Source organism: Taudactylus pleione, unplaced genomic scaffold (assembly GCF_031769625.1).
Source record: "Taudactylus pleione unplaced genomic scaffold, aTauple2 ptg000341l, whole genome shotgun sequence".
NCBI lineage: Eukaryota > Metazoa > Chordata > Amphibia > Anura > Myobatrachidae > Taudactylus > Taudactylus pleione.
Window position 1 is genome coordinate 2,325,356 of NW_028284742.1, and position 25,011 is coordinate 2,350,366.

The 25,011-nt window shown below is 39.4% G+C and overlaps 1 protein-coding gene across 1 annotated transcript in view; it reads left to right on the forward strand.

Annotated features, from left to right (window-relative positions):
- The first annotated feature begins 1,614 nt into the window (after positions 1-1,614).
- Positions 1,615-25,011, forward strand: part of ABCA4 (ATP binding cassette subfamily A member 4) — a 363,439-nt gene continuing 340,042 nt past the window's right edge. The window contains exon 1 of the mRNA XM_088443970.1: positions 1,615-1,679. The gene's annotated coding sequence lies outside the window, so the exon portion shown is untranslated. The remainder of the gene's footprint in view (positions 1,680-25,011) is intronic.

Genomic DNA, 25,011 nt, shown 5'->3' on the forward strand with positions numbered 1-25,011 from the left:
TGTTGGAACCGCAAACTGTTTCTGTGTGACAAAGTTATTTTATATTGAAATGGGAGGTGTGGGCAATCTGGTCTGTGCAATCAAATCTCTCTAATATCGATGCTGTTCAAACGGTATCGATAATGCAAACTCCAGATTTTACACATATATTATAATCAAAATTAAACAGCTCTACCTTTTGAAATGAACAAAAGGTGAAAGAGCAAAGTGTGTAACAAAATGTTCAGGGACGTATGTACAAACCAATGTATTAAACTAACCATTAATATAAATAAAAAATACAAAAAAAACCTGCACAGTTTTACAGGATAACTGAAACAAAAACTTTTTTTGGTATGTGCAATACCTTACATTAATCATAAAATAAGAATATTACTTACCTGCTCCATTTCCATCTGTAAAACGCTACCTATATTATAAACAGGCGGCTATGGCAGGATTGAGGAGAGTCCTTTGATGTCTGCCACAGTCGGGGAAGGTCTCATACCTATTTTTGAGGCTGAATTTTATCATACAGGCTGTGACAGATGTACCAGCTGTATTTGGTGAATCAGCACAACACAGGTAAGTAATATTTTGCCTTTATTTGGGATTTATAGAAAACCGAATGCGGCAAACAAAACTAGCATTTTGGAGACCCTCCTGGATTATAGTAATACTCTTAGGCCTACACAGCGGCATAATGTTTACATCATGAATTTATTATAATGGCTAAAACAAATACATTTATAATGCACCTATTAAATTACAATGGCCTTTGAATAGGGTTACTGAGATTATCAACACTTACATATTGATCATTAATGGTACTTTTTTTTTAAAAATTAGTCTTCATACTACATTTACTGGGAACAAAAATTCAAATGTGAACATCTAGAGATTTCAGTAATTGTAATTTTAAAAACATTTAAAATTTACAAATTTTACAATGTATATTTTTGTAATTGTATTTAATTGGTGTTTCCGAGTGATTTTTTTTTCTCCTTAAATTGCAGCAATTTAAGATGACAAATAAATACAACACAAACTACAATTTTATTTTGAATCCACTGCTTTGTGTGCCCCACTCCTTTATTTTCGTCAGTAAGTATACTAATCACACAGGACACCTACTCAGCCTGGTTACATATAATAAAGGGGTTATTTCTGTGTATCTACATTCCATCTGCATCAATATTTACCTCATAAATAAATGGCAGGATGCATAGAAGTATTCACAGTATAACTGGCTCTTACACAAGCTTGTTACTTGTCATATAATAGGTAATACTATAAGTCAGGCATCTGCGACTTAAGATTCTGCAGACTATTAGCTTTCATAATTTAATATCCTAATTGGTCCTGACACTTCCATTGTAACGGGGTCATCATCGGTACCACACAGATTACCTGTGATCATTTCCCAACGCACCTATAGTTGGTATATGAGCATAATTTACACTGAGAGTCCTTAGTGTAAGGTCCTTTAACGACATACTAACATTTATTTCCCAGGAACTGTGTAAGTTCTATCATCAGGCTGCTCCATGTTGAGAAAAGGATTATAGAAATCTGATTAAGGCTGAGCCATGTGTGGAAGAAACTAGCTCAGGACATTGCATTCCTGTCATGAAATGCCTATTCCAGACATTTGTTTCTCGTAGATGTCCTCGCAATGCTGTAATTTCCCAAATCACAAGGTAAGTTGCTCATTTACTATTTCTACATATCTTAAATCTTAAAACATGAAACCTCAGAGTGTCTGCTAAGCCCTGTGCAGCATAATGTAGGCCTGAGATAGTTATGCAGGTATAAGCTTACAGCAGCCTTAGGAGAGAAAAGTCTCAAGCTTGTAACAGAACAACAACAAAATCATTTTTACGTGTCATATGATTGTATTTTGTATCTGGTTTCACAGCTCTTGTAACGTAACATATAATGGCATATATATCTTCATGGTATATACATTATGAAGCACAAATTGGAATTATAGTGTGTGTGTAAATGGAACACTATGCAATGGAGCATAATGACATTTCACAGACATTACTGGATATTTAAACTTCTGGACTACATGAAACATACATACAGCTTTAATGTGGGGTACACACTGGACGATATATCGTCCTTATAGCCGACGGGCGATATATCGTCCAGACCGTGTGTACACCTGATATATCTGTGAACCACGTCGTTCACAGATAAATCGAGTCACCCGTGCAACATGGCAGATGTGATTAGTGGCGACTCTAGAGGTGGGGCTGCAGCGTAGTCCAGTATTCAAATAGGGGAGCCACACCAACTGCCACTGAGTTCCATCCGGCGATGTTTTGTAGCGATTGGAAGGGCAGTTGGTGTGGTTCCCCTATTTGAATAATGCAACACGATGCAGCCCCACCTCTAGAGCCACCACTGGATGCGATATATCTTTTAGATATATTGTGTGTATCTGTCTTATGTGTACGGGCAACCGACCTACAGTGGTGGCCAAAATTGCGGACACATTTTGAAATTTGAATGTTTTTCAACTTCAAATGCTTATAAAAACTGTTACACTTCATGCAGTGCAATGATTTATATATCAAATGAAAGGAAATTTAATGCTGAATTCAACACAATAAACAGAGGTCAAATATTTGCAGTACAAGGGAAGTTATGCAGTGAAAACAACACCTAGGGTGAACATCCCTGTGTACATATGATGTTACTGTCCTATCAGTATTTCGTTGGGTATCCTTTATTTTTCAAGACAGCAGCACAGCGACGTGGCATTGAGCCAACCAATGTTTGGAGCTCTTCGTTCTTTATTATGTGGTGCCCTGAGAAAATGATAGCCTCAGTTAATTGTCTTTTATTGGATGGATGCCTCAGATGTACCAGTTTTTTCAAATGAAACCACAAATCTTCTATGGGGTTCTGGTTTGGTCTGTTTACTGGCCATCCCAGCACCTGTATGTCATTCTCCGTGAACCACTGTTTGCATATCCATGCAGTGTGGCAGGGAGCAAAATATTGCTGGAAAAAAAATGGGGCATTATCTGGACAAAGATCCATGATAGAAGGTAGAAGTTTTGGTTGTAGGTCAGTATACTTTCTGCTGTTCAGTGTGCCATCCATGACATAAAACGGCCTACAGCATCTGCTGTCATACATGCCCAGATCATAACACTTGTAGGATTCTTTGTTGCTTGAATGCAATCTGGATGTACCTCTTCCCCGATGTGACGTCTCTCATATTTCCCCCCATCACTACCAAATATTGATATCTTAGTTTCGTCACTCCATATCACTTGTTTCCACTGAGCTTCTGTCCATGCAATGTGTTCTTTTGCCCACTGTATTCGTTTCTGCAGCTGCTTTTTATTCTGCAATGGCTTTTTGCGGGGAATCCTACCTTTTATGCCAACCTCCGTTAGTCTTCTCCATACCGTTCTTGCACTGACAAAAACACCAGTTGCACTCAGTTCACTGCTAATTTATTTATTTATTTATTTATTAACAGTTTCTTATATAGTGCAGCATATTCCGTTGCGCTTTACAATTGGAAACATTGATCGAACAAAACAGGGTAATAACAGACAGACATAGAGGTAAGAGGGCCCTGCTTGCAAGCTTACAATCTATAGGGAAATAGGCATTGATACACAAGGATAGGTGCTATATATTGCAATTTGGACCGGCCAGAATGCAGAGTTTCTTGGTGGGCTGCATGATCCAGTCACACAGGAATGTCGGCAAAATGTCAGGTGTATGTGAAAGAAAGACAATATGTGAGGTTATGTGTGCACTGTGAGATGGGATGTAATAAGACATGGAAGCTATGAAGGTGATGTGGTCGGTTCTGGAATCTGATAAGCTTGTCTGAAGAGGTGAGTTTTCAGGGAACAATTGAAGAGTAGAGGTAAGTCTTATTGTGTGTGGTAAGGCATTCCATAGAGTGGGTGCAGCCCGAAGAAAGTCCTGTAACCGTAAATGGGAGCAAGTAATTATTAGCATTTATTTATATGGCGCCACAAGTGTTCCGCAGCGCCTTACAAAGTACAAAAACAAATTGTATACAAGTGACTTACAGAACAATACAATACAGGACATGGATAATATATATTGCTACATTAGTGACCATATCACCCAGATAAGCAACAGAGCATAAGCAACCAAGTGTTAGGTGCCCTAGTGGTGAGTAAGAAGTAAATGATACTATAGTAAGGAGAAGCACAAGAGGGTAGATGGCCCTGCACGTGAGAGCTTACATTCTAAAAGTAATGCGCGGGGATGAGAGACGCAGATCTTGTGCTGAGCGGAGAGGTCGGGTTGGGAGATATTTTGAGATGAGTGAAGAGATGTATGTTGGTGTAATTTGGTTAATGGCCTTATGTGTAAGTAACAGTATTTTGTATTGAATACGGTAAAAAACCGGCAACCAATGGAGGGACTGACAGAGCGAGGCAGCAGACGATGAACGTTTGGCAAGGAAGATAAGCCTTGCAGCTGCATTCATAATGGATTGTAATAGCCTGTTTTTGGGAAGACCAAAAACAGGCGATAGCCTGTTTTGGGAAGACCAGTAAGGAGACTATTGCAATAGTCAATGCGGGAAATAATGAGTGCATGGATTAGAGTTTTTGCAGTGTCTTGTGTGAGATATGGTCAAATTTTGTAAATGTTTTTTAGATGTATGTAACATGATTTTGAGACAGATTGAATGTGGGGAACAAAGGACAGTTCAGAATCAAGGATGACACCAAGGCAGCAAGCTTGTGGGGTGGGGTGGATTGTTGAGTTATCAACACTGATAAAGAGATCAGATTGGTAACTGTTATTGGCCGGTGGAAATATAATTAATTCTGTTTTAGAAATATTAAGTTTCAGGTAGTGAGATGACATCCAAGATGAAATGGCAGAAATACATTCAGTGACACGGACCAATACAGATGGTGATAAATCTGGAGAGGATAGGTAGATTTGAATATCATCCGCATACAGATGGTACTGAAATCCAAAAGAGCGGATTAGTTTGCCAAGAGAGGTGGTATAGATTGAGAATAGCAAAGGAGCTAAGACAGAGCCTTGCGGTACTCCAACTGATAGAGGTAGCGAAGAGGAGGCAGAATCAGAAAAACGAACAGAAAAAGAGCGATCAGATAGGTAGGAAGAGAACCAAGAAAGGGCTGTGTCCTTAAGACCTAGGGATTGTAATGTTTGTACGAGAAGAGAGTGGTCAACAGTGTCAAAAGCAGCAGAGAGATCTAGAAGAATTAGAAGTAATGGCCTTTAGCCTTGGCAGTGACCAAATCATTTACTACCTTAGTCAGTGCTGTCTCTGTGGAGTGCTGGGAATGGAAGCCAGACTGAAGTGGGTCCAATAAGTTGTGGGTGTTAAGAAAGTGTGAGGCGGGTGTAGACAAGTCTCTCCAGTAGCTTGGAGGGGCATGGGAGCTGGGAGATAGGACGGTAATTAGAGAGAGTGTTAGGGTCAGAATTTTGTTTTTTCAGAATGGGAGTAATCACTGCATGCTTGAACAGTGATGGAAAGATGCCAGTAGAAAGAGAGAGATTACAGATTTTAGTTAGGGTTGGGATGAGCACAGGAGACAGAGCTTTACTAATTTGTGAGGGTATAGGATCTAGAGGAGAGGTAATAGAGTAGGAGGATGAGAAGAGTGTAGATACTTCATCTTCATTTGTGGGGTCAAATGAAGAGAATGTGCCAGAGGGTTCAGGTAGGGAATTGAGTAGGTCACTAGCTGACGAAGAGAATAACATTTCATTTTGGATATTATCAATCTTGTCCTTGAAATAGGAAGCAAGATCTTGTGCACAGATAGTAGCAGGTGGCTTGGGTGAGGGAGGGGTAAGAAGCAGTTTAAATGTATTAAAAAGTCGCTTGGGGTTAGAGGCTTGAGCAGAGATAAGAGATTGGAAATATATTTGCTTGGCAGTGTCCAGAGCAGTACGATAAGAGTTGTAGATAGACTTATATGTGAGGAAGTCGCGTGGAGTGCGAGACTTTCGCCACTGACGTTCTACTTTACGTGATAGTTTTTGTAGATGCGTTGTTAAGTTAGAATGCCACGGTTGCCGTCTGAGTCTACGCGGAGTGTGATGGGTAGCTGGAGCTACTTCATCGAGGGCTTTTACTAGAATCTGGTTTAGGTGTGATGCAGCAGTCTCAGGAGAAGTGAGTGCAGAAATTGGTGAGAGTCGTTGTTGTAGAGAGGTAGATAGTTGTTGAAAGTTAATCACATTAATATTTCTGCGGGTTTTAGGAGGTTTGGTTGATTTCACTGACATTGAGGTTGCCTCTATACTGATTCTAAAGTTAAAGAAAGTCTAATGGCCGCAGATGACATCCATCTGTCCCTGACGCAAATTAGTTTTATTCTCCTATCATCAACAGCTGTTGTGTACTTTTTCCGGCCTTTTCCTTCTTTGTTTTGTATAGATTGTGTTTCCTGATAGTGTAAACAAAACTTTCGTACTCCTGATGTCACATTCCCACCAACTTCTCCCGCAATTGCTGCATACGAAAGACCATTTTCATGTAACACCACAATCCTGGATCTCTTCCTGGGTGACCAGTCACCAATTTGCCTGGACGACATTGTTGTATTTATTTTTTACACCGTCAGTAGCACTAAACAATACACACAAACATCCAGCCATAATTGCAGTTCAGTAACCAACTTTATTCTGCAAAATGAAACAGCAAACTGACCTTTCCCACCTCTGAACATGACCTTGCACCTGCTCATAAATGACAGCTGATTGGACCTCAGAACAACGATTCCGATTTGCTGGTAGTAGCTGTCACTACAATCCGCTTCTTGAATCTCACGCATCTGTGCTTCTTTGTCTGACTGAAAGTAGCATAACTTCCCTTGTAATGCAAATATTTGACCTCTGTTTATTGTGTTGAATTCAGCATTACATTTCCTTTAATTTGATATATGAATCATTGCACTGTGTGAAGTGAAACTGTTTTTAGAAGCATTCAACGTTGAAAAACATTCACATTTCAAAATGTGTCTGCAAATTTGGCCACCAGTGTATTTGCTGGCTGCAGGAACTAGTGACAATGACGTCATCACTAGTTCCTGCCGCCAAACATACCGGTTGGTAAGTGTGTATGCTGTGCAACATACTTACCAAACCGGTCGGTCTGCCAAGCAACTGGCTGGCCGATCCGTCGGCGTAGTGTGTACCCAGAATAACTTACATGAAATCCCAGCAATACAGAAAATCTTTATGTCAATGATTGTGTTTCTGCATTTTTATGGACATTTTGTAAGGGGAATAATTTAGTTACATTGTATTTGCTTAACAAGTGTGTGCAATACAGGACCCTTATTGGACAACTGAGCAGGATCTTGGCAATTTTTCACAAGACGAATAATTCTCTAACTGTTCACTGCACAGACAGGTTATCTGTTCCTGGAGAAAGCTTTGTGAACGGTTAGAAGATCATTTTGTGGAGATGTTCTTAATGCAGTTGTATAGATCAGGGGTTCTCAGTCCCCTACAGGATTTACAGTATGTCTGTGATAATTATAAACAAAATTGATAAATCCACCTGGCAATGATTAAAGTAATACAGAAAAATGACCCGTTGGGGGTACTTGAGGATTTATTACAATTATTCATTTAAGTTTATTGTATGATTTTCTAGAATTATTTGTGAATTGTATCCTAGTGCATTGTGTGTGCAGTTTCAACAGTATATACTGACATTTCATGTAACTGTATTGTAGCAGGTGACGGTTGGACCTCATTGGTGTTGTTTATAGTGTGCGCATGTTCATCTATATCACATATTGGTTGCTAAAATATAGTTCATTTTATACTGTATGTACACAAACCAAAACTAGCAAAAGCCACAGCACGCAACTTCTTATTTCCTTGTATTAAAGTTTTAGTATATTTCATATTGTTATCTCTTCCATATAAAATCTATTTACATTTCAGTCATACCAACCAAGCATAAGCATTTAGGTATTACTTGCACACACTATTTGCCACTATTCTAGAGACAAAAAGCTTACTAGACAAACACAATAAGCTACAAAAAGTACTGACAGGTTTGGTTGTAAACCATATTAACACAAAACTAGTACAGTGCATGCGTGTTAATACTCTCTAACAAAATATGGGCCTGATTCAGATTAGTATGTAAACCCCATGGTGGTTTATGTACTTATCTGATTATTTGAGGTCTGCACACGTGCAGTACGGGTCCTGAAATCTCGCCCGCAGATACCCCAAGCTGCAGCATGATTGACATGCTGCGATGTTTAGGGGTCGGAGCGGAGGCATGCCTGGACTGTGTACCTGGAAACGGGCATGCCGCCCCGGTTTTCTGGGAGTAGCGAGGCCAGGGTCTGCGTCAGTGGATGTAGATTGCCTGGTCTCACAAGCTGCCAGATGAGTGAGCTGAAGCTTACTCAGACTGGCCGGTGCTCCCGCCATCGTGACCAAAAGCTGCGATGGTAATCTGATGCAGCATCTACGAACGCTGCACTCAGGTGCCAATTGCTGTCAGGAGGTGTCTACTGCCTATGCGTCTTTTGCAGCATTTACATATTTGCTGGATGGTATTGAACAGACACTTCCTTGCAACTGTGCAATACCATCCACATCTGAATCAGACTCTATGCTAAAAATGAGTACTTGTATGAAATAATAGAAGGAAAGGAAGGGTCAGGAGGATGATGGGATATCATGGATATATTTAGAGGTATTGGGATAAATTTTATTTCAACCACTTTTAGATGCACTAAAATGTATGACTACAAAAACTAGCTGCAGAACGTGACTTGGATAGCACTGAACAGGTGGTAATCCCGAGAAGGCTATTTTAGGTTGCAAGACACAGACCCCTATTTGATAACAACACATATCATTCCTTAGAATTACTGACCACTAACTTTCAAATGTGTCCAGTTGTTTACAAGTTGCAACTATTTATAACAACATTCCTAGCATACTGTAGGCAGCAAGGGCAGAATGTTCCTAAACCTGTTACTCTATTTCCAAAGCCACATATTTTTCCTTTCTGCGACTTGTAATTTCTCAATGTGCCCTGTTTGCACTGCATAGATGAGAATAAATCTTGCACTGATCTGGGTGTCAAGTGCCGGTTACTGTCCCACTGTAGATGACAATATTTCCGTCCAATACGGAAAAAAAAAAAAATGGTCTCTATTTGACTTGTGTTTTGGGAACAGATAATTCATCTATACCACAGGTTCTCAAACTCGGTCCTCAGGACCCCAAACAGTGCATGTTTTCCAGGTCTCCTCACAGAATCGCAAGTGAAATAATTAGCTCCACCTGTGGATCTTTTAAAATGTGTCAGTGAGTAATGAATACACCTGTGCACCTGCTGGGTGACCTGGAAAACGTGAACTGTGTCGGGTCCCGAGGACTGAGTTTGAGAACCACTGATCTATACCATTAGCCAAAAATGTATATGAGGGTAGCCAGGAAGATATTACAGTTTACTCTATTACAAGTCACTGAGGAGTTTGAGGATAATAAAACATGAACAAGTCTGCAGATACACTGTAAAGCTCCAAAATATTCTTTGCTAGTATCTTAAATGTGGGTTTATTAACAATACAGTTGAAGTGGCCATTTTGTGGGATAAAAGAATATTCAGCATATCAATTTTCTACATGCCTAATGTTTCAGTGATATCACTAGTTACTAAGGAGTTAATTGGCTGAACATTGCTTCAGCCCACATAATGGGGGAAATTTGATTAGGTGCGATTATCTCACTCCCACACATGAGGGGTGTGAGCTGGAATTGCAACAGCGTGAAACGTCAGCAACGGCATCTGAACTTGTCCCCCGCATGGTTTGGACTCGTGCCAGACATTCACATTTTTGCTCACTGGGGGGTGCGGACAAAAATCTGGAGGTACTGTAAGTGGGGCAAATTGCCACACTTATGTGTGCGAGATAATCGTACCTAATTGAGTTCCCTCCAATATGTATGAGTGACTTGTCCACTGTGTTAGATGGTACATTCTGTCTCAGTCATGTCCCTAGCTCATGGAGAATTTGTAGTCTGCATTCTCATGCACATTTGGTTCAGCCCACAAGAGGGCTGAAACCAATGACTGTAGTTAATGGTAACAAAACAGAAAAACTTTTGCTATCGGCGCTAACAATAATATACTGCAAATTTATGTGTGTGCAGCAAATAAAACAAGGGGATTTTGTCATGATATGATCAAAGCACTTAAGCCTGCAGCCCAGCATCAAGGGACCCCATTTTTCTGCAGGGCCCTAACACTAGCATATATGCCTAGCACATCATTACATTGCAGTTAAATGTACTCACCTCCTAGATACAGAGGGACACATCTATACAGGGCTGGCTGTTAGCCACACCCAACTAGGCCTTTTATAGCCTTAATTGAAAGCTGCCATGATAGCACAAGGCAAAATTTTGAAACAAAACAGAAAAGATATATGCCCGCGCTCGGTTTTACCCATATCATACATGGTACCAGCAGCATGGCAATATTAATGCCATATATGTATACAAAACAGAAAAACTTTTGCTATCGGCGCTAACAATAATATACTGCAAATTTATGTGTGTGCAGCAAATAAAACAAGGGGATTTTGTCATGATTTGATCAAAGCACTTAAGCCTGCAGCCCAGCATCAAGGGACCCCATTTTTCTGCAGGTCCCTGTAGTTAATGTTACCACAAGACCTACTATAGTAGAGGAGCTGTGATATTCAATCTGCAGCTGTAACTGGACTAGTATAAAATAATCGTAATTGTCTGATATAACGGATACCAAGGGGCAAATTTATTAAATTATGCTGTGTGCCCCCGAAAATTAAGAATCCTTATCGGAGCAAATCGCGGCAATAAGGATTATATTTTCACTTGAATGTATCAATTTTTATGGCCAGGACACGGGCTCCAATAACAGCATTTAAGGGATGCTTAATTCTGCCCTTAATTATTGTATGTGGAAACAGCAGTTTCTGCATATGTTAATGGCAGAATTAATAAATATGCCCGAAAGTCACTTGATAATTACTTATACATCTGTTTTTAAATGGTCTTTTTGTAAACCGATGCCGAGTGTCTACCCTATGGAGTAGATCAAAGGCATCAAAGCTACATACACAGTGGCGTTGGCAATGTATTTTTAAATGAATATTAAAACACATGTAAAGTACATGCGTGTATGAATGCAGTCGATATGCATATTTCTTTGCCCTATTTACACATGCACTTGTTGAGATTTTGATATAAGGTGCATGGCAAGTTCTTGTGATGTAGTCTACTGGACTATACGATTTATTTTTCTTTATTTTAATTATTCGGACACCGGTAGAGATGATCAGGCGCCATTTCACACAGGGTGGAGAGGGTATGGAATGTAGTTATTATTATTATTATTAATAATAATAATAATAATAATAATAATAATAATAAAAATACGCCATTATGAGGATTTAGAGAGTTGTAATAGGTAGATGTAGATGGGAAGAGTGACTGCAGGCATCTTTGTCAGTCTAAATGTTTGTTTGTTTGTTTGACACACGAGCTGCAGCTGCAATCCAGTGCACTACAAGCAGGGCCTGCCCTAGCCCAAATTTTTTGGTAAGCAAATATATTTTTTGGTGCCCCAGGCATATTGTTGCGTGTGCCCAAAAAAATGGTCTCATGGAAAAAGCCTTAACCATGACACATACCCCTTTCACGTCACTCAGGGAACAGTCCTTTCCATTCCATATGCACCTTAATGCAGTCCCCCCCAGTAGTGCCCCTTATACAGTACCCCCAGTATGCAATGCCCCCAGTAGTGGTCCCTCTTATGCAGGCCCCCAGTAGTGCCCCTTATACAATGACCCCCAGTAGTGATCCCCCCTATGCAGTGCCGCTTATACAGTGCCCCCAGTAGTGGTCCCCGCTGTGCAATGCCCCTTGTGCCCCCAGTAGTAAGCCCCTTATATAGTGCCCCCAGTAGTAGTCCCCCTATGCAGTGCCCCCAGTAGTGGTACCCCCTATGCAGTGCCCCTAATATAGTGCCCCCAGTAGTAGTCCCCCCATACAGTACCCCCAATAGTGGTACCCTGTATGCAGTGCCCTTTATATAGTGCCCCCAGTTGTAGCCCCCCCATGCAGTGCCCCCAGTATTGCCCTTTATATAGTGCTTCCAATAGTGGTTCACCCAGTCACCCCCCAGTAGTGCCCCCCCGATGCAGTGCCCCCCCAGTAAACACACGTAATAAAAAAAAAAACAGTGACGTGAATCCCCACTCTGGCTTCTGCTCCCGTCGCCGCCATCTGCTCCTCTGTCCTCCCGGGCCGGGCCGCTCTGCATTATGGGAGAGACGTCATGACGTCTCTCCCATTACCCACTGCGGGAGTCAGAAGATGGAGCTCATAAGTGAGCTCCAGCCCATCTCCGGCAGTGGTCGCAGCAGTCAATGAGTCTGTCTGACTCTCATTGGCTGCTATTTAAAACAGACACACAGCCGCGGTGCAGCTGTGTCACAGAGACAGTCGGCCCGCATGGTCGCAGCCAAGACGCCCTCCACTAGTGGCGCCCTACTCATCTGCGTACGATGTGTATGCATAGAACCGGCCCTGACTACAAGTGCAAACTGCAAATAGGTTACTGTGTGTTTGTCAGACACTAGTAGCACCTGCAATCCAGTGATGCAAACAGGCAAAGCCAGCCCTAACCAATTTGGTGCCCTAGGCAGGATTTTGGCTGGTGCCCACTAGCAGATAATCCCACCACCAAGATTAGTGTTTATACGCAGACAACAAAAATAACACATTGTTTTATTACTTTTTTTATTGGTAAAGAAACATGCCAAACGCACAAAACATGAAGGAGTCAGAGAGATCACCCCTATTCAAGGAGGCTCTCTGACATTCAGGGAGAGTAGGCAAGTCTGGTTATACCATTCTTTGATGCCCCAGTTTGTAGCATATACTGCGTTTGCCCGCACTGTAGTGACATATTTTCCTTCCCTTAATGTCGCAATTCTCAGATAGGTAACGGATGCCACCCGTATTGGGATTGTGGGATTGACTAGACCTATAACTGAGGCGCGGAGCCTAATGTGCCGGCTCTGTTCACCAGGGACCCCCACAAGGAGGTATGGACTTAGCTGCATCGACACACCGGTCGCGGCCCTCAGCCTAGGTTCCCTTATACAGGTGCTGGTGAACTCTGGATGAAATGGAGGTAAACAGCGTAGTCGGCAAGCCGAGTCAGAATCCCAACCAGCAAACGATAAAATTGGTCAGACATTATCAGAGTCATGAGCGGAGTCAAGGTCAGAATTGGAATATCAAGTGCAGTACCAGGGAGGAAACAGAGACAGGTCAGGAACAAGCCAAGGTCAGAACGAGGAGTCTGTAACTTGGGTATGAACGCTGGAGTAAGGTAATGCAGCCTGGAGTGCTCCCAGGAACTTCCTAATATAGGTCCGGGTTCAATACAGCGCCAATCAGCTTCCCCCTAATCCTGTGCCTGTCCCTTTAAATATTAAACAGAGCGGCGCGCGCTTCCCTATGGGAACCGGGGACGCCTGCACACAGAGCTGCCGGGGAGAGACAGCAGCTGGCAGTGGGCGCCGGGGATCTCCCACCTGCTGTCCTTCGCCAGCCTGGACCCCAGTGCCGCCGGACCTGGTAAGTGACCATCAGGTTCAGCTGCACTGTGACACTTTAATGTTGTATAGGCCAACAGTAGTGTCCTTAAGACCCACCTCTTCAAACATGATACTCAATTTTCACTTACCTCTTAGGTGTTACTCCCTCTTCTTTCTTTAGGAGTCTGGCAGAGGACACAAAATTATGATTCAATTGCCCCCATTTTAACATATCTATGACATCTCTCTCTTTCTCTCTCTTCACACTTTCTGGTCCACGGGAGGTTTCTGACCTCCGTGAGCTCGACTTATATAAATATTGACATAAATAGCCATATATCTAGATATACAGACACATAGCTACATATACACACATATATACAGTATATAATATATATATATATATATATATATATAAATCACAGGGGCTCTGCACTCACCATAATAACTAATAATAATAAACATAATAAACAGTGGGGTTTTGGTTCATGAATTGATCAATGCATTTAAGCTTGCAGCCCATCGTCACGGGACCCCACTTTACTGGAAGTCCCTACTCTATTGCTTAGAATTATAACATGGACATAGCCATCACATTAGTGTTAAACTCAGGGTATGCTATCAAGGTTTAAAGCTCACAGCAAATTTGCTTTTAAATGTGAGACAGTTACCAAGCACACCTGTTGCAAAGCACCTAGGAAAACAGCTGACACAAGTTAGATAACTAGTTAAGAGGGGTGCATGAGAAAATGTGATCACAAAATGATTAATTATAAAAATTGATCATAATAAACAAAAAGCTGCAAGCTAATCCACGGCACTCACCATTCCTAGTTTTGGGGTGCAACATGGTATGTGACCACATTGGTTAATCACGACCCAATCGGGCCCAAATATGATCCAAGTCTGATAATCAAATATCTACTCCTAATGGGTTCATAGTAACAATCAGAGTTAAACTCAAATAGATTTACAACATTTAGTGAGTCAACAGTAACTGTCCGAAGCTCCTCATAATTAAACAAAAGCCTCTAGGGACCTGGGTATTCCCTTCTTTGAGAGCAAACAGATGTGAACCAGTCTCAAGCTTCCATGATTATATATATATATATATATATATATACTTCCCATGGAAGCCTGGCACTCTGGATGATTAGACCAACGGAGGGATGCCTTCCCAAGCACATGCAGTCATCTCACGTCCCACTCCAAGAACGAGGCGGCACTCCCAAATAATCGTGATACAAAAAACGTATATTTAAATAGATTCAGTGACACATGTTATCATCGACGTTTCAAGGTCCATAGACCTTTTCATCAGGATGGGTCACATTATGTGAGAAAACAAAAATCAAACCTGCGTGTGCAGGCGTCTTATCTTATACAGTTGAAGTTCTCCTCCCCTCAGCGCTGCTGCCCGAGTAGGAGGTGGGCCACCTGACTAGCCGGAAACCGGACATAGCGGGAGATGACGCATGCGGTTGCCTAGCAACCCCTAACACCACACTCCTCTCTGGCTAACAACGCTGTGGAAGGGGAACAAAAATAAATCGTACTGTGAAAACGGACCATGTACATAGCACATGGAAATACAACAGTGAAATAAGCAGTGTTATAAGTGATACCCTAAAAACATTAAAAAACATTAAAAAGGAGAAAAAAGTCTGTGTGTCACACACACACCTACACAGTGATCACTCTGCAAATGTAGAAAAAGACATGTATACAACACAATCACAACAATAATAAATCTATCTAACATGCCAAACCCCCGAGATTACAGGGCATGTCATGACTAACCCCATTTTGCTTACTCTTATATACGCAAGCTTTTCTCAAACATTGCGCACTGACACACGGTACCGGGCAAAAAATTTAAAAATATATAAATACAGCACTGTTAACACCAGGAAAACTGCATATTTCCAAGAACTCAATATCCCTATCTGAGCCGTCAGCCCTGTATAAATAGATAATAATTCTAACGAATTACCAATATTCACATGAACACATTCAAGCTAAGTGTTTCATTCAGCCCTCTGGGTGATATTGTATCTAGTCTATGGATCCAGCGGGCCTCGCATTGACTCAATTTCTTGCAGTGGTCACCACCCCTGATATCTTTTGGAACGTGATCTATAATCTTATATTTTAAAGCTGCTAGGGGATGGTGTAGATTTTTAAAAAAGACGCGCCACCGGCTGGTCACTGTCACGTCCGTCCAGGGCTGCTCGAATGGCAGATCGATGAAGCACCATTCGCTCCCTGAACGTATGGATCGTTTGGCCAACATAATATAGCCCGCAAGGGCAAATAATTATGTATACAACAAATTGTGTCTGGCATGTAAGAACGTGACGAATATCATGTTTACGGCCCGTGTGTGGGTGTTTAAAATAGTTACCAACCTCTAAATACCTGCAGGTAATACATGACGCACATTTATAACATAAAACGTAACCTTTAATAATACATTTTAATAAACATATACTAAAACAAATCCAGCGAAATAAAATGGGTATAGATAAGTGAAGAAAATATACAAGTAAGGAAATAAGTATTAAAATAATGGCTGTGATAGTCACTATGTCCCATTCATTAGCTGCTAATGTAAAGAAGATATAGTAGTGCAAGTATATCAGGTTCTGTACTAGAGAATGTATCAGTCTATCAGGGAATTGTAGCAGGATATAAAGAGAAACAATGGGCCTGACTCAGACCCACTCGCGAGCGGCTGTCTGCTCGCAAGTGGGTCGATGTTATGGACTGAGCATGCGCACGACGGAGGGAGCTCCGTCGTGCGCATGCGCCAGACGCGACGAGCGAAGGAAAGTCCTTCGCTCGTTGTGTCCGATCAAAGGGGGCGTGCTGTCAATGTTGATTGACAGCACGCCCCCTTTGGTGGGCGTGCCGGGGGCGTGCCTCCCTGACGGGGGCGTTCCCACGGGAACGCCTCCCGTCAGAAGCCGGCCCACTGACATCACTAGTGATGTCAGTGGGAGTGATTTTGGCTCTGATAGAGCCAAAATCACTCCGGAGCTTGCGGTTGAAAACCTCAACCGCAGGCTCCGGCTCGCAAATTCGATGGTCGCGATGGTCTCGACCATCGCGACCATCACAATGCACGCTCGTATAGCCTGTGGGTGGTGACCCACAGCTATACGAGCGTCCAGGAGGACGCTCCATGAAAATGGAGCCCGGCCCTCATTCAGAGCGTGCGCTCTGCTCAGAGCGTACGGCTCTGAATGAGGGCCAATGTCTCATACTTCAACTTAACACCCCACTGACACAATATGTCTGTTACTACAGAACTATATAATTGATACACTTATTCAGCTGGATGTGATCACAGTGCTGAATATAATGAATAGTAGATGCAATTAAGCAGTCAAATAACTATGTTGATTCTAATATAAACGCTCTCATACAAAATGAATTGATAGATGAGGGAACTCAATTTATCATCTAAATTGATGGATCGTTCAATATGAAATGAACAATAGTTCCAATGACAGTTCTAATATAATATATTGGAAAGACAAAATTGTATCCTATATTGACAAACTATATCTTAATAAACTGTGGAGACTGCTGTAATAATAATCCTGCTGGTAATAAATATTTCATATATTGTCATAATTTATCAGCAGTATGCATGTGTTTTTTATATTTTAAGGGATTCCACTGCTGTGATTAATATTATAACAGCGTTCTGATATCAATTACATAGAAAATAGCAGGGATTTTGTGGCTGTATTAAATAGCAGCATGTTTCATCATTGACACTGTCCCCTTACTATAGTCTTTAGCCCCACTCATGGTCAGTATTACATGCGCTAATAAGCGCTCCCGTTTATAGACCAATATGTAGTGGCAGATAGCAGGGATCCCACACACGCACTACAAGACAGTATGTGATAGCATAATCATTGTATACTTTAGTATCAAGACACTAATCAGCTCCACTCATGGTAAGTATAACACGCGCTGGTATGCGCTGTCATTCACTGACCAATAACAAACATAAGCAGCATGTACATTTATACGGGCATAGTAATGACAATCACAGCGAGACGCCTGACGCCCGTTTCGCTGTAGCTTTATCAGAGAGGCAAGCCGACCGCTGCCTTTCCCGGTTCTTTTATACTTCAAACAACCAATTCCTATCATTAACGTTTTTCAAAAACGGCAATCCAAATTTGTGATTGGTGGTCATACATCCCATTGTTACTAACTTCTTCTATAACAATTTGGCCCATAATAGGATGAAAATAAATAAAAATAAGAAGCATCTTAAATTCTCTAAAATATATATGAATACACATTAACAAAATAACAGATATACCACTTCATATAATCTCATGTAAACAAATATTAATTAGAAATCAACTAAGGTACATATAAACATATACCAATATATATATACCTACATACCTGCACATATACACCTTTTTCAGTTGTCTCTTTGTCATGCCAACATATATCTTACCACAGGGGCAAGTCAGACAATATATGACTCCCAATGTGGAGCAGTTGATGAAATCTCTAATCTCACATCTTTTCCCATATCTGTTTACATAGTAGTATCTTTTTACCATAAACTCACAGGCTTTACAATGCCCACATTTATGCGAACCAGTGTTTTGTTCTCTTGGTTTCTTCTTGATCTCAAAGTGACTACGTGTTAAACAATCCTTAAGATTCTGTGACCTCCTCCAACTGATATTAATTCTAGTGCCAAGAACTGCTGCCAGATCCTCATCTGTTTTGAGTACATGCAGATGTTTTTGAAGAGCATTCTGTAAGCTCTTCCATTGTTTACAAAAGGTGCCCACAAATCTTATTGGTTGTTTTTGTTCATTTTTTCTGCCAATATCATTCTGATATAGAAGTGTATCCCTATTTCTCATATGGGTCTCATGATATGCCTTTTTAATGATCTGATTACTATAACCACGAGATTTTAATCTTCCTTCTAATTCTTTAGCTCTTTTCTGAAAATTTTCTTCTGTAGAACAATTCCTTTTCACCCTCAGAAATTCCCCTTTTGGAACGCTCTTTTTAGTAGCTGGGAAATGAGAACTTTGATAATGTAGGATACTGTTAGTTGCTGTCTTTTTCCTGAAAACATCTGTAACTAGATGTCCTTCATCACTAATTTGAATAGTGAGATCCAAAAATTGTACCTGTACAGGGTTTATTTCTGCGGTTAATCTCAGATTCAAGGTGTTACTGTTCAGTGTGTTAATAAATTCTATTAGACTATTCTCTTCTCCTTCCCAAATGATGAAAATATCATCTATGAATCTGAACCACCTGATTAATTTGTCTGTATATAGAGAATTATCTTCCGAGAAGACCACCTCCTACTCCCACCAGCCTAAATACAAATTAGCATATGTCGGGGCACATGTACTGCCCATTGCAGTTCCCCGCACCTGCAAGTAATGTCTTTCATTGAATCCGAAATAATTTTTTGTCAGGATGAAATTCAATAGTTTTACAATAAAAGCATTAAATTCATCATCTCTTCTCTCCATATTCAAGAAATATCTCACTGCTTGTAGTCCTGAGTCATGACTAATGCTTGTATGTAAGCTTTCCACATCACAAGTGGCAAGTATTGTATTCTTATTAAGGGAGATACCATCTAACTTGCCCAATAAATCCATTGTGTCACGTAAATAAGATGGTAGTTGTGTCACATATCTTCTCAGATGCTTATCTACAAAGTTACTAGCTTTCTCCCCAAGGCTTCCAATGCCAGACACTAGTGGGCGTCCTGGGGGATTCTGTTCATTTTTGTGTATTTTGGGTAATAAATAGAATGTTGCAGTTTTAGGGTTATCCACCCATAAGAAATCAAAATCTGTTTTAGTGATTACTCCTTCTTTAAATGCATTGGTAATCATATTCTGGTATAGTTTCAAAAAATTTTGAGTTGGATTAAAAATAAGTTGTTTGTAGCACTCAATATCAGTTAATTGCCTCTTTGCTTCCCGCAAATACATCTCTTTAGGCCAGATAACAACATTTCCACCTTTGTCTGATGATTTAATTTCAATATCATCCCAATCTTTAATTTCATCAAAAGCTCTTTTCTCTTCCCTATTTAGATTAAATTCTCTATGTTTTTCAGACATAATTAAATCTAATTCCTTAGATACCAATTTCACATAAACCTCTACTTGTGGACAGATTTTCATATCTGGTGTAAATGTTGATTGTTATTTGAGAATAGGTCTATTGTGACAAATGTCAGTATGACTCCCACTCCCAAAACGACATTTGAAAGTTACATTAAACATAATCTTACTCCGAGAGGTTTGAGACCTAAGGTCTTTCCAGCATATGATCTGGCAACGGAAGATCTTAAGAAAGAATGGGAAGGAGCCTTATTGAAATGCTCTCAGGAATTGATGCAAGTGCTAATCAAGCACGACAATATAATAATGTTTGATGAATATACTAAAGAAATAGACAAGTTAGGAGAGAAATTGAAAACATTTGAGAATCTGGAAAAATTCCAAAAGACATTTGAAAAATTTTAAAGTGAAATAGATCAGAATGAGAAACTTATCATAGAGCAGAAGAGAAGAAAATTTACAAGAGATAAAAATGATTATTCACAGAATTTAATTTTCAGATGGAATAAAGAAAGGGGTAGAAAAAGACAAGAACCAACAGCTATTTATTCAACCTCAGAAGTTGAATCCTCAGATAATGAGGTACATAATACTTCCTTTGGAGGGAGGAGTTTTTTAGGGAGAGACACAGATATTGTGGAGGAACCTATAGGTATAAATACAAAAAAACACGTAGAGGGGGTCAGAGATCTAAGAAAAAGAAACAACAAGTCCAAGTGGGAAGAAATGCCTCAGAGACAGAGGAGGAATTACAGAAGATAGATGAACAGTTAGATACACTTAGGATTGTGAATTTATCAAATAGAACTCTGAGTGAAGAACACATTTCTTTGTTAAGCAAAGGATTATCCTTTTCACCAATGAAAAACCTTGATAGGTTTGAATGGGAGAAAGATGTAAACCTCTTCGCACGTAAATTACTCCTACACAAATTTTTCAAAAAAAGAACAGATTATCATCTTGAAACCTCACTGGAACGCTCCTCTATTATTTTGGATAAAGAAGATGACAATGCACTTATGATGTTGGAAGATTTAGCTGAGGAAAGTACTGGGAGTCATACTGACATTTGTCACAATAGACCTATTCTCAAAAAACAATCAACATTTACACCAGATATGAAAATCTGTCCACAAGTAGAGGTTTATGTGAAATTGGTATCTAAGGAATTAGATTTAATTATGTCTGAAAAACATAGAGAATTTAATCTAAATAGGGAAGAGAAAAGAGCTTTTGATGAAATTAAAGATTGGGATGATATTGAAATTAAATCATCAGACAAAGGCGGAAATGTTGTTATCTGGCCTAAAGAGATGTATTTGCGGGAAGCAAAGAGGCAATTAACTGATGTTGAGTGCTACAAAGAACTTATTTTTAATCCAACTCAAAATTTTTTGAAACTATACCAGAATATGATTACCAATGCATTTAAAGAAGGAGTAATCACTAAAACAGATTTTGATTTCTTATGGGTGGATAACCCTAAAACCGCAACATTCTATTTATTACCCAAAATATACAAAAATGAACAGAATCCCCCAGGACGCCCAATAGTGTCTGGCATTGGAAACCTTGGGGAGAAAGCTAGTAACTTTGTAGATAAGCATCTGAGAAGATATGTGACACAACTACCATCTTATTTACATGACACAATGGATTTATTGGGCAAGTTAGATGGTATCTCCCTTAATAAGAATACAATACTTGCCACTTGTGATGTGGAAAGCTTACATACAAGCATTAGTCATGACTCAGGACTACAAGCAGTGAGATATTTCTTGAATATGGAGAGAAGAGATGATGAATTTAATGCTTTTATTGTAAAACTATTGAATTTCATCCTGACAAAAAATTATTTCGTATTCAATGAAAGACATTACTTGCAGGTGCAGGGAACTGCAATGGGCAGTACATGTGCCCCGACATATGCTAATTTGTATTTAGGCTGGTGGGAGCAGGAGGTGGTCTTCTCGGAAGATAATTCTCTATATACAGACAAATTAATCAGGTGGTTCAGATTCATAGATGATATTTTCATCATTTGGGAAGGAGAAGAGAATAGTCTAATAGAATTTATTAACACACTGAACAGTAACACCTTGAATCTGAGATTAACCGCAGAAATAAACCCTGTACAGGTACAATTTTTGGATCTCACTATTCAAATTAGTGATGAAGGACATCTAGTTACAGATGTTTTCAGGAAAAAGACAGCAACTAACAGTATCCTACATTATCAAAGTTCTCATTTCCCAGCTACTAAAAAGAGCGTTCCAAAAGGGGAATTTCTGAGGGTGAAAAGGAATTGTTCTACAGAAGAAAATTTTCAGAAAAGAGCTAAAGAATTAGAAGGAAGATTAAAATCTCGTGGTTATAGTAATCAGATCATTAAAAAGGCATATCATGAGACCCATATGAGAAATAGGGATACACTTCTATATCAGAATGATATTGGCAGAAAAAATGAACAAAAACAACCAATAAGATTTGTGGGCACCTTTTGTAAACAATGGAAGAGCTTACAGAATGCTCTTCAAAAACATCTGCATGTACTCAAAACAGATGAGGATCTGGCAGCAGTTCTTGGCACTAGAATTAATATCAGTTGGAGGAGGTCACAGAATCTTAAGGATTGTTTAACACGTAGTCACTTTGAGATCAAGAAGAAACCAAGAGAACAAAACACTGGTTCGCATAAATGTGGGCATTGTAAAGCCTGTGAGTTTATGGTAAAAAGATACTACTATGTAAACAGATATGGGAAAAGATGTGAGATTAGAGATTTCATCAACTGCTCCACATTGGGAGTCATATATTGTCTGACTTGCCCCTGTGGTAAGATATATGTTGGCATGACAAAGAGACAACTGAAAAAGAGGATACTGGAACATGTATCTAACATCAATAATGCGTACAGGGATAGCAGCAGGATGAAAACCTTAACTAGTGTAGCCAGACACTTCTTGCATTACCATCATGGCAGGAGCAATGGGTTAATTGCATTCAGGATGGAAAAAATAAATCTTGGTTTAAGAGGAGGTGATATGACTCAGGAACTCCTCAAAAAAGAAGCCAGGCAGATTTTTTTGATGAATAGTGTCACACCATTAGGACTTAATGAAAATATTAATTTCTCAATGTTTCTGTAGATTAATCAATAACCATCTGTAGAGTTGATCACTATTTATATAATACAATACCTTATGATTAAAATGCTGGATTGATTTTTCATATAATTCTATATGAGTACATATATATATTTTTTTATACTAATTTACACCCTTGTATAAATGTTTCATGTGGAACATATTTGTATATTTTAGAAATATTTACTAATTTGCACTAATTATGTGAGAATTTTATTTTTAGGATATTATGGCACATTATGTTAGTTGGTTATATTTATTAATATATAGTTAAATTATTTTGCACTAATTATTTTATTTAGGAGATCATGACACTTACAATATTGACACTCATTTTTAATTACATTAAATGTGCACTTTTACATTATATTATATCACTGATATTTTACTATAAATAATATTAACACTATGTATTATACTCATATTTATTTATTCACAGTTAATACATATTCATTAAGTATATAATTTTGTGTATGCGTTCTAGGTGTATATGTGCAGGTATGTAGGTATATATATATTGGTATATGTTTATATGTACCTTAGTTGATTTCTAATTAATATTTGTTTACATGAGATTATATGAAGTGGTATATCTGTTATTTTGTTAATGTGTATTCATATATATTTTAGAGAATTTAAGATGCTTCTTATTTTTATTTATTTTCATCCTATTATGGGCCAAATTGTTATAGAAGAAGTTAGTAACAATGGGATGTATGACCACCAATCACAAATTTGGATTGCCGTTTTTGAAAAACGTTAATGATAGGAATTGGTTGTTTGAAGTATAAAAGAACCGGGAAAGGCAGCGGTCGGCTTGCCTCTCTGATAAAGCTACAGCGAAACGCGCATCAGGCGTCTCGCTGTGATTGTCATTACTATGCCTGTATAAATGTACATGCTGCTTATGTTTGTTATTGGTCAGTGAATGACGGCGCATACCAGCGCATGTTATACTTACCATGAGTGGAGCTGATTAGTGTCTTGATACTAAAGTATACAATGATTGTGCTATCACATACTGTCTTGTAGTGCGTGTGTGGGATCCCTGCTATCTGCCACTACATATTGGTCTATAAACGGGAGCGCTTATTAGCGCATGTAATACTGACCATGAGTGGAGCTAAAGACTATAGTAAGGGGACAGTGTCAATGATGAAACATGCTGCTATTTAATACAGCCACAAAATCCCTGCTATTTTCTATGTAATTGATATCAGAACGCTGTTATAATATTAATCACAGCAGTGGAATCCCTTAAAATATAAAAAACACATGCATACTGCTGATAAATTATGACAATATATGAAATATTTATTACCAGCAGGATTATTATTACAGCAGTCTCCACAGTTTATTAAGATATAGTTTGTCAATATAGGATACAATTTTGTCTTTCCAATATATTATATTAGAACTGTCATTGGAACTATTGTTCATTTCATATTGAACGATCCATCAATTTAGATGATAAATTGAGTTCCCTCATCTATCAATTCATTTTGTATGAGAGCGTTTATATTAGAATCAACATAGTTATTTGACTGCTTAATTGCATCTACTATTCATTATATTCAGCACTGTGATCACATCCAGCTGAATAAGTGTATCAATTATATAGTTCTGTAGTAACAGACATATTGTGTCAGTGGGGTGTTAAGTTGAAGTATGAGACATTGTGTGAGGATACGGGGTTCTCTCAATCACCCAGACACCGAGCAGATGAAACCAACGTGATGGTTTATTTTTCCACAGCACACAGCAACAGATAAAATGTAATGGCAAGGGGTAAATCCAGAGAACAGGCAATAAACAGGTAGCAGTCCAGACAGAGGCAGTCCCAGTAGAGTACAATGTCCCAGAACAATTCCACGAAATAGCTAGAGACCCTCAGTCCTCACAGTAGAAACTATCACTGATCACACAGCAGTGAATAGTGCATAAGTCCACTCAATCGTTTCCAGGACCCCACACGTAGAAGCTAATCACAGAACACACAGCAATGAATAGCGTATAGGTCCTTGCAGAATTTCCAAAGTATAAATCCACAGAACTGGTGATGCGTTCCACTAGCACCTTAGCAGAGCGAGGCCTTTTAGC